The following is a 9,066-nucleotide window of genomic DNA, read 5'->3' as shown; positions in this document are numbered from 1 at the left end:
GGCTGTCACCTGACCAGAGGACCAGTCAGGGGACAGGATACATTCAAATCTTGAGGGAGGGAAGTTTTTGTGTGTGCTGTTAGTTTTTGGTTATTGTTCTCTCCGGGTTCTCAGAGGGACCAGACATGCAACCAGGTTTCTCTCCAATCTCTCTGATACAGTCTCATATATGTCCAGAATAGTAAGTACTAGGTGGTTAAGGCGAGTTAGGCTTATGTTTGTTTTCTTTATCTGCAAATGTGTATTTGGCTGGAAGGAGTTCAAATTTGTATTTTGCTGAAAGGATTTTAATTTGTACTTGTATACTTAGGCTGGGAGGGTATTCCCAGTGTCTATAGCTGAAAGACCCTGTAACATATTCCATCTTAAATGTACAAAGATAATTTTTACTGTTTTTTTCTTTCTTTAATTAAAAGCTTTTCTTGTTTAAGAACCTGATTGTTTTTTTTATTCTGGTGAGACCCCAGGGGACTGGGTCTGGATCCACCAGGGAATTGGTGGGGAGAAAGGAGGGAAAGGGGAGAGAAGGTTAATTTTCTCTCTGTGTTAGGATTACTTTCTCTCTCAGGGAGAGTCTGGGAGGGGGAGAGAGAAGGAGGGGGGGAAGGTGGATTTTCCTCTCTGTTTCAAGATTCAAGGAGTTTGAATCACAGTGATCTTCCAGGGTAACCCAGGGCGAGGAAGTCTGGGAGAGACAACGGTGAGGGAAAGGGTTTACTTTCCTTGCATTAAGATCCAGAGGGTCTGGGTATTGGGGGTCCCCGGGCAAGGTTTTGGGGGACCAGAGTGTACCAGGCACTGGAATTCCTGGTTGGTGGCAGCGCTACAAGTACTAAGCTGGTAATTGAGCTTAGAGGAATTCGTGCTGGTACCCCATCTTTTGGATGCTAAGGTTCAGAGTGGGGGATTATACCATGACAACCTGATATTCGGCCAGCACAGGATCTATACCCTTGGCCATGGGACAGAATGAGTGAACATCCCCATGGCTCCACTCACCTCAAACCTGCAACCAGTGAAAGTCTCAGTGCAGCTCCTGTCAAATTGTTATACCAATTATACTAGACCAGTAAAAACCAGCAGGATCTTATTAAAGGGGACAAGACAAAGATGCTACATTTATTATGATAATAATTTATGACTAATAACTAATATCTCAATTCTTATACACACACATTATACCTATTACCTATACACACACACACACACACACACATTCACACACACACACACACACACACACACACACACATCCATCAGATGTTCTGCAGCTGCTGCATAGTTACCAGTCCTGAAGATAGCTTAAGTTCATAGCTTGATTTTGTAGCTTGGGTTCGTAACTTGTGGCGGCTAACTGGCCAGGAAAGCCAGGCACAAGGACAAGCTGGATCTCTGCTGGGCAGGCACTGATGTCCTTCTATGTTGGCAGCAGAATGTTACCCAGAGTCTCTCATCTCACCCTTCTTTTTTATAGGCTTTTAGTTTGGATTCAAAGTCTATAGGTCTTGCTGTGTCACGCTGCCTCTGGGTTTAGACTGATCACCCATCAATTGCAGGCGTGACTTTCAGCCTTGAACCTGGCTTTGATCTTCCTTCTGTTGTTCTGTTGCCCTTTTCTTTTTAGGGTGGATGCTTCTTACTTAGTTTAGGGCTGTTGTCTAGGTCTTCAGCCGTTGGTATTTGAACTTTATCTCATCAGGACAGGCTGGGGCTGGAGGTTGATTCCGTCATCCACACATACCTCATTCACACATCTAAACTAAACTAATACGATTACAGCAGGGTTTGCAAAAATGAAGGTTGGAGGAAGCTTTTACAAAATGGAGTGAGTATTTTAAAATGGGGGTTGAATTACAATATGGAACAGAAGTTACAGTGTAGGCAAGTGTAGTGAATGGTGAACAGAAGTTACATTAATAAAGTGAACAATTAAAAACAATTTCATTTATCAGTGTCACAAAATCTGGAGCAGTAAATATCCCAGCAATGTAGTCCTTCCCCGAGTCCTGTGGGGAAGGTGTGGGGGGAGGGAGAATGAAGATACCAGTGACTCCCTAATTTCAGATTTGAGAGGGAAAGAGTAGATTCTGGCAGCTCCAAATCTCTCAGGCCTGCAAAACTATGAAGATCTCATTATCTCCCCACACCTAGACATAGGAGAGTGAAAATCATGACATCTCCTTTCCCAACTTCAGGCCAGGAGTAAAGGAGAGTGAAGATCCTGGAAGCGCTGAATGACTAAATGAGCAGAGAGAGAAAGGAAGGGGAGGAGAGAATGAGAAATGACTGAGACAGGGGAGTGGTGAGTGAGAATCACACTAGTGATGGGGAGAGAGATGGGATGAGGGAGCAAGAAAGATTAAATGAGAAGGAGGTGAGAAAATGAATGAATGGATGAGACAGGATGAGCAAATGGGACAACGTGAATGAGAGTGGGAAAGGAAAACTGACAAGAAGGAACTGTATTAGGACAGAGAAATGAGAAGAGGGGAAAATTAGTGAGAAGACAAGTGGCAAAGAGAAAGAAAAGCGTGGATAATAATAGGTGAATTGAATTATGGAAAAGAAAGAAGGAGAATTAGTAAGTGGAGTGACTAGACCAAATGCATGAACACATTTGGGAATAAAGAGCTGCGCTCAGAAGTATTAAACTCCCATTCCGTCAGCCAATCATTTCACTCTCAGAAAGGAGAGAAACTGGACCTCCAGCTATGTGCAGGTAATATCAACCTATGTGTTAAGTGGAATTTATCAACTCTGCAATTTATCATGCACTTTTGATGACCTTACCTGCACTCTATCATTAGTCTGCATCTGGCAACATTCCAAATATCCAAGTAGTTTTAATAAGCCATTTAAAAATAAATAAGAAAACGGACCTTCCTCCAAATATTTACCTTTACCTTCCCCCCCCCAAAAAATGTGCACTCTTTGCCCCTTCCCTACACCTCAAGATTACCACCAAAAAAATTTACTCTGGTCCAATGACAATATCAGCCCTCAACCTAAAAATGGACTTGACATTTCAGCTTTTCAGTGGAATACACAACACTTGCTTCCAGATTTTGGTGAATCTGTCTTGTGAGACCAGTAAAACTTTGGACTTCAGCAAAAGCACAAGGAATGACCACGTGTACCAGCAGATAACTAAAAAGCTGGCAGCTCTGTTCAGCACAGCCAGAGAAGCAATGATCCCAAACATCTGGCTACTCCCCCTCCCTTCAGGGCAGTCACTTATAGACTCAGACTCATAGACTTTAAGGTCAGAAGGAACCATTATGATCATCTCGTCGACCTCCTGCACAATGCAGGCCACAGAATCTAACACACCCACTCATGTATCAACCCCCTTACCTTTCTCTGAGTTACTGAAGTCCTCAAATCGTGGTTTAAAGACCGCAAGGTGCAGAGAATCCTCCAGCAAGTGACCCATGCCTCACGCTGCAAAGGAAGGCGAAAAACCTCCAGGGCCTCTGACAATCTACCTTGGAGGAAAATTCCTTCCCGACCCCAAATATCAGTTAAACCGTCAGCATGTAGGCAAGACTCACCCGCCAGCACCCAAAAAAGAATTCTCTGTAGTAACTCAGATCCCACCCCATCTAACATCCCATCTTAGACCACTGGGCATATTTACCTGCTAATAATCAAAGATCAAGTAATTGCCAAAATTAGGCTATCTCATCATACCATCCCCTCCATAAATTTATCAAGCTTAGTCTTGAAGCCAGATATGTCTTTTGCCCCCACTATTCCCCTTGGAAGGCTGTTCCAGAACTTCACTCCTCTAATTGTTAGAAACCTTTGTCTAATTTCAAGTCTAAACTTCCTAATGTCCAGTTTATATCCATTTGCTCGTGTCCACATTGGTACTAAGTTTAAATAATTCCTCTCCCTCCCTGCTATTTATCCCTCTGATATATTCATAGAGAGCAATCATATCTCCCCTCAGCCTTCTTTTGGTTAGGCTAAACAAGCCAAGCTCTTTCAGTGTCCTTTCATAAGACAAGTTTTCCATTCCTCAGATCATCCTAGTAGCCCTTCTATGTACCTGTTCCAGTTTCAGTACGAATTCATCCTTCTTAAACATGGGAGACCAGAACTGCACACAATATTCCAGATGAGGTCTCACCGGTGCCTTGTATAATGGTATTAACACCTCCTTATCTTTACTGGAAATACCTCGCCTGATGCATCCCAAGACCGCATTACCTATTTTAACAGCCATATCACATTGGCGACTCATAGTCATCCTGTGATCAACTAATACTCCAAGGTCCTTCTCCTCCAACTGATGTGTCCCCAATTTATAACCAAAATTCTTGTTAGTAATCCCTAAATGCATGACCTTGCATTTTGCACTACTAAATTTCATCCTATTACCACGCCAGTTTACAAGGTGATCTAGATCTTCCTGTATGATATCCCAGTCCTTCTCTGTATTAGCAATACCTCCCAGCTTTGTGTCATCTGCAAACTTTATTAGCACATTCCCATTTTTTGTGCCAAGGTCAGTAATCAAAAGATTAAATAAGATTGGTCCCAAAATCGATCCCTGAGGAACTCCACTAGTAACCTCCTTTCAGCCTGACAGTTCACCTTTCAGTATGACCCACTGTAGTCTCCCCTTTAACCAGTTCCTTATCCTTCTTTCAATTTTCATATTGATCCCCATCTTTTCCAATTTAGCTAATAATTCCCCATGTGGAACCGTATCAAATGCCTTACTGAAATTGAGGTAAATAAGATTCACTGTGTTTCCTTTGTCTAAAAAATCTGTTACCTTCTCAAATAAGGAGATCAGGTTGGTTTGACACGATCTACCTTTTGTAAAACCATGTTGTATTTTGTCCCAATTACCACTGACCTCAATGTCCTTAACTACTTTCTCCTTCAAAAAATTTTCCAAGACCTTGCATACTACAGATGTCAAACTAATAGACCTATAGTTACTCGGATCACATTTTTTTCTCTTTCTTAAAAATAGAAACTATGTTAGCAATTCTCCAGTCGTACAGTACAACCCTTGAGTTTACTGATTCTTTAAAAATTCTTGCTAATGGGCTTGCAATTTCATGTGCCAGTTCCTTTAATATTCTTAGATAAAGATTATCTGGGCTCCCCGATTTAGTCCCATTAAACTGTTAGAGTTTGGCTTCTACCTCGGATGTGGTAATATCTACCTCCATATCCTCATTCCCATTTGTCATCCTACCATTATCCCTAAGCTCACCATTAAAGACTGAGGCAAAGTATTTGTTTAGATATTTGGCCATGCCTAGATTATCCTTAACCTCCACTCCATCCTCAGTGTTTAGCAGTCCCACTTCTTTCTTTCTTTTCTTCTTATTTGTATAGCTATAAAACCTTTTACTATTGGTTTTAATCCCCTTTGCAAGGTTCAACTGTACATGGCTTTTGGCCTTTCTTACCTTATCCTTACATGTTCTGACCTCAATAAGGTAGCTTTCCTTGCTAATCCCGCCCATCTTCCACTCTTTGTAGGCTTTCTGCTTTTTCTTAATCACCTCTCTGAGATGTTTGCTCATCCAGCTTGGTCTACAACTCCTGCCTATGATTTTTCCCCCCTTTCTTGGGATGCAGGCTTCTGATAGCTTCTGCAACTTCGACTTGAAGTAATTCCAGGCCTCCTCCACCTTTAGATCCACAAGTTCTTCAGTCCAATCCACTTCCCTAACTAATTTCCTTAATTATTTAAAGTTAGCCCTTTTGAAATCAAGTCCCAGATCTATTTTTATTTGTCTTTCCATCTAGCTTGAACTGAATTAGCTCATGATCACTCAAACCAAGGCTGTCTCCTACAACCATTTCTCCTATGAGGTCCTCACTACTCACCAAAACCAAATCTAAAATGGCATCCCATCTTGTTGGTTCTTCAACGACTTGGTGAAGGAATCCATCAGTTATCACATCCAGAAAAATCTGAGCTCTATTATTATTACTAGAACTTGTCCTCCAGTCTATAAATGGGAAGTTAAAGTCTCCCATGATCACACAATTCCCATTAGTGTTTACTTCATTAAAAACATTTAAGAGGTCTCTATCCATATCCAAATTGGATCCCGGCAGTCTGTAGCACACTCCAAGCACTATCTCAGGGGAGGCTCTAGTAGCTTTCTTTCCCAATGTGATTTTTGCCCAGACAGACTCTGTCTTATCCATTCCATCACTTCTTATTTCTTTACAGGCTACCTCATCATTGATATACATTGCTACCCCACCACCTTGGTCCCCGCTCTGTTCTCTGTCCCCCACCCTGCCCTCCCTGGGGCTACATTTTGCAGGGACACCCAGGCAGCACGCACTGTCAGGGAGGCAAATGGGAACCAGCCCCTAAACTTCCCCACAGTCTTCTGCGGCTCCAGCTCCAGATCTTCATTGCTCCTGGGCCTTTCCTGCCCTCCCATGGCCAGGGATAAGGGCTCCCCAGGGGCTGCTGGAGCACAGTGCACTCCAAGCCCTGGGGATGCACTTCATCTCTCTGCAGCTGGCAGCAGCCAGGCTAGGCTGCGCTTATGTGTTTCCTCCCAAACCTACATTATATGTCAAACTTCAAAAACAGATAAAAATAAATTAAATAAAAAAAAATTTTAAAAACAGCTCAATTGAACATCCCATTTTAAAAATTAAGAATTGCAAAGTTTCATTTTACTACCATGGAGACTGATGTGCTAATTATTTTCAGAACAGGTGCACATGGGCATTTTCCAGTCAATGTGATTCAGCCTAAAAGCAGAGAGCCCAATTCTTAGATTAAATGGTAGCTCAGAAGCCTTCTCAAACTTCAGCCATTCTTCTTAGACAACCATGAAATGAGCTAATTATGCAGTTTATGTTCTCATGTTCTCCTTATGAGCATCCGAGTCATCAATAGCACCACCACATTTAGGAAACAGGGTGGGCAGTAGCATTTTCCCACAGTGCAACACATTTGTAGGGCTACAGTGTCAACACTAGGTGTTGGGGGTGTGCTAGGCACTCTGGGACAGGGTTACTTTGACTCAGTTCTGTGCACTGCAGTGTGGACTCTAGAGCCATAGGTTCGAGCACAGGTCAGATAATCCTTAATCTAAGGTTAAAATGCAATGCAGACATTCAAGCCGAGGGTTCCCTTACATGGGTCTACTGACTTGAGTTTCACTAACTCTAGGCTTACATTACTGTGTAGCCATCCCCTCGAGGACCTGTTACATTCAGGGTTCTTCTTTTGCTGAGGTAACTTGTTTAGGCATAACCTGTTGACAATAAGTACTGGGTCTCGTGACATTCTTATGGCGATGGTTAGAATGCCCATCCTCCATTACCACCCAATATTTTAGCTTTTGACAGAGTCTTTCCAAAAGGTGCTGGTGACCAACACATGATATAGCAGGAATAGCCAGCACAGAACTACAAATGGCTTCATTCATTCCTCTCAAACAAGTTCTAGAAACAGTGACCATGGGAACTGCTTCACATGCAGAGTTCCACATGTATCTATCCATCTCCTTCTCCTGCTGCAATATCTACACAAGAATTATAGAAGAGGTAATGACACAATACAGCCTTCATTACCTACAGTAAGTGGCTATCACTCAGCTGTATATCTTCTGTTGAACAGGTGCAACCCATGTCATGACAAATATGTTACGACGCCTGCAAGATATGAGCACTGAGAAAGAAAAAGGCAGTTAACTCGGGTCACTCTGACCAGCAGTGCCTCCTTTTTCAAAATACTATTAGCTTATTTGAATAACCCTAAGCATTTTGTATATTTAAGACAAGTACAAATTACAGAGGATTCCCTTCATCTACTACTGAAATACAGCCACCTCTAAGATTAAATAGAGGAACTGTTTAACTCATCTGACGGCATACAGCAATATGAAGCATGAGTTTAAGTTTAACTGAGTTTAGATTAGGTCATCTTTTCCCCGCATCTAATTTAATCTGCAGGGAAGTGGGGGTAATTGAGTGAAACATACATGGAATTTCCCACATTGCAAGTCGGTATGAGAACAGTCTGGTCATGAGAAAAGAGCCACAGTCTCTTTAATAAGCACATGTAGCTAAGATTTCAGTTTTGCATCTTATCTGCAAGATCATTTTAAAAATGTGGAGGTCACTAAACTGATTATGACTAAAAGCAGAAATTTACATATTTAGCTGCAAAATATATTAGAACATCCCTCAAAACAAGCGAACTTGAATTCCCACCCCGTCAACATGCCCCTCTACCACCCCACACACACCTCTTATGCCAGGACAAGAAGTGAGATGGCTGGCTCAGGAGCTGGCTCTGTTTATTTTATACCAGTGGAGAAGTTCCCAATGGCCAGGGAAATTCTTCGCTGGCCACTTGAAGACAGAATGTGGCTGCTTTGTGCCATACGTGTAGCTCAGAAAGGACTAGGGCACATGTAATTGAACATGTGGCTCAACTTAAAAACAAACAAACCACCAAACAAAAAAAAAACCCACAGTCCTGTTCTTTTGTTTTCTTCCATTTTTTTGTCCAAAAATCCTGCTGTGTTTTCTCTTCTCAATGCAGCTAGAAATAGAACCATACCTGTTACTCAGGAGCAAGTCCTCCCCTCCATGGGACTATCCAGATGTTATAGTAAAAGAGTATTGCATGAAAATAAGGGAACACAGTAAAGAAATTATGAGTCACAGAATACATCTATAAGTTTATAAAAATTGACGTATATCAGAGATTTTTAACTTGTTTATCTGACTCAATTCATCTTTTTCCAAGCAGTGCAGCTGATAACCTAATATAGGAAGCATGTCATTCTATGAAAAATCCTTTTGCTCCTTTCAGTCACTTGTATAGTGTGCACTTGTTTTTGCAACATAGTGATAAAATACATTTATTGGTTGCAATCACCAGGATTGTATACTTAATGTAACTAAATCATGATATATCCCCAATGAAAATTTTGGGAAAAGAGTATAAAAATTGTTGTTGTTGTGGAGAAGCAGAACAATTTTGAACTCAGTCCAAAACATGAGACTAACTTGTGAATTTGAGTGACAGGTCTGCTTCTGACATTAAGCTGCACA

General features: G+C 41.7%; 1 protein-coding gene across 1 annotated transcript in view; it reads right to left on the bottom strand.

Annotated features, from left to right (window-relative positions):
• The window catches only part of NR3C2 (nuclear receptor subfamily 3 group C member 2), a 265,632-nt gene that overhangs the window by 220,241 nt on the left and 36,325 nt on the right, over window positions 1–9,066 (bottom strand).

This window comes from Gopherus evgoodei, chromosome 5 (assembly GCF_007399415.2).
Source record: "Gopherus evgoodei ecotype Sinaloan lineage chromosome 5, rGopEvg1_v1.p, whole genome shotgun sequence".
Lineage (NCBI taxonomy): Eukaryota > Metazoa > Chordata > Testudines > Testudinidae > Gopherus > Gopherus evgoodei.
The sequence above is the reverse complement of the archived record's forward strand: the minus strand, read 5'-3'. Positions and strand labels throughout refer to the sequence as shown.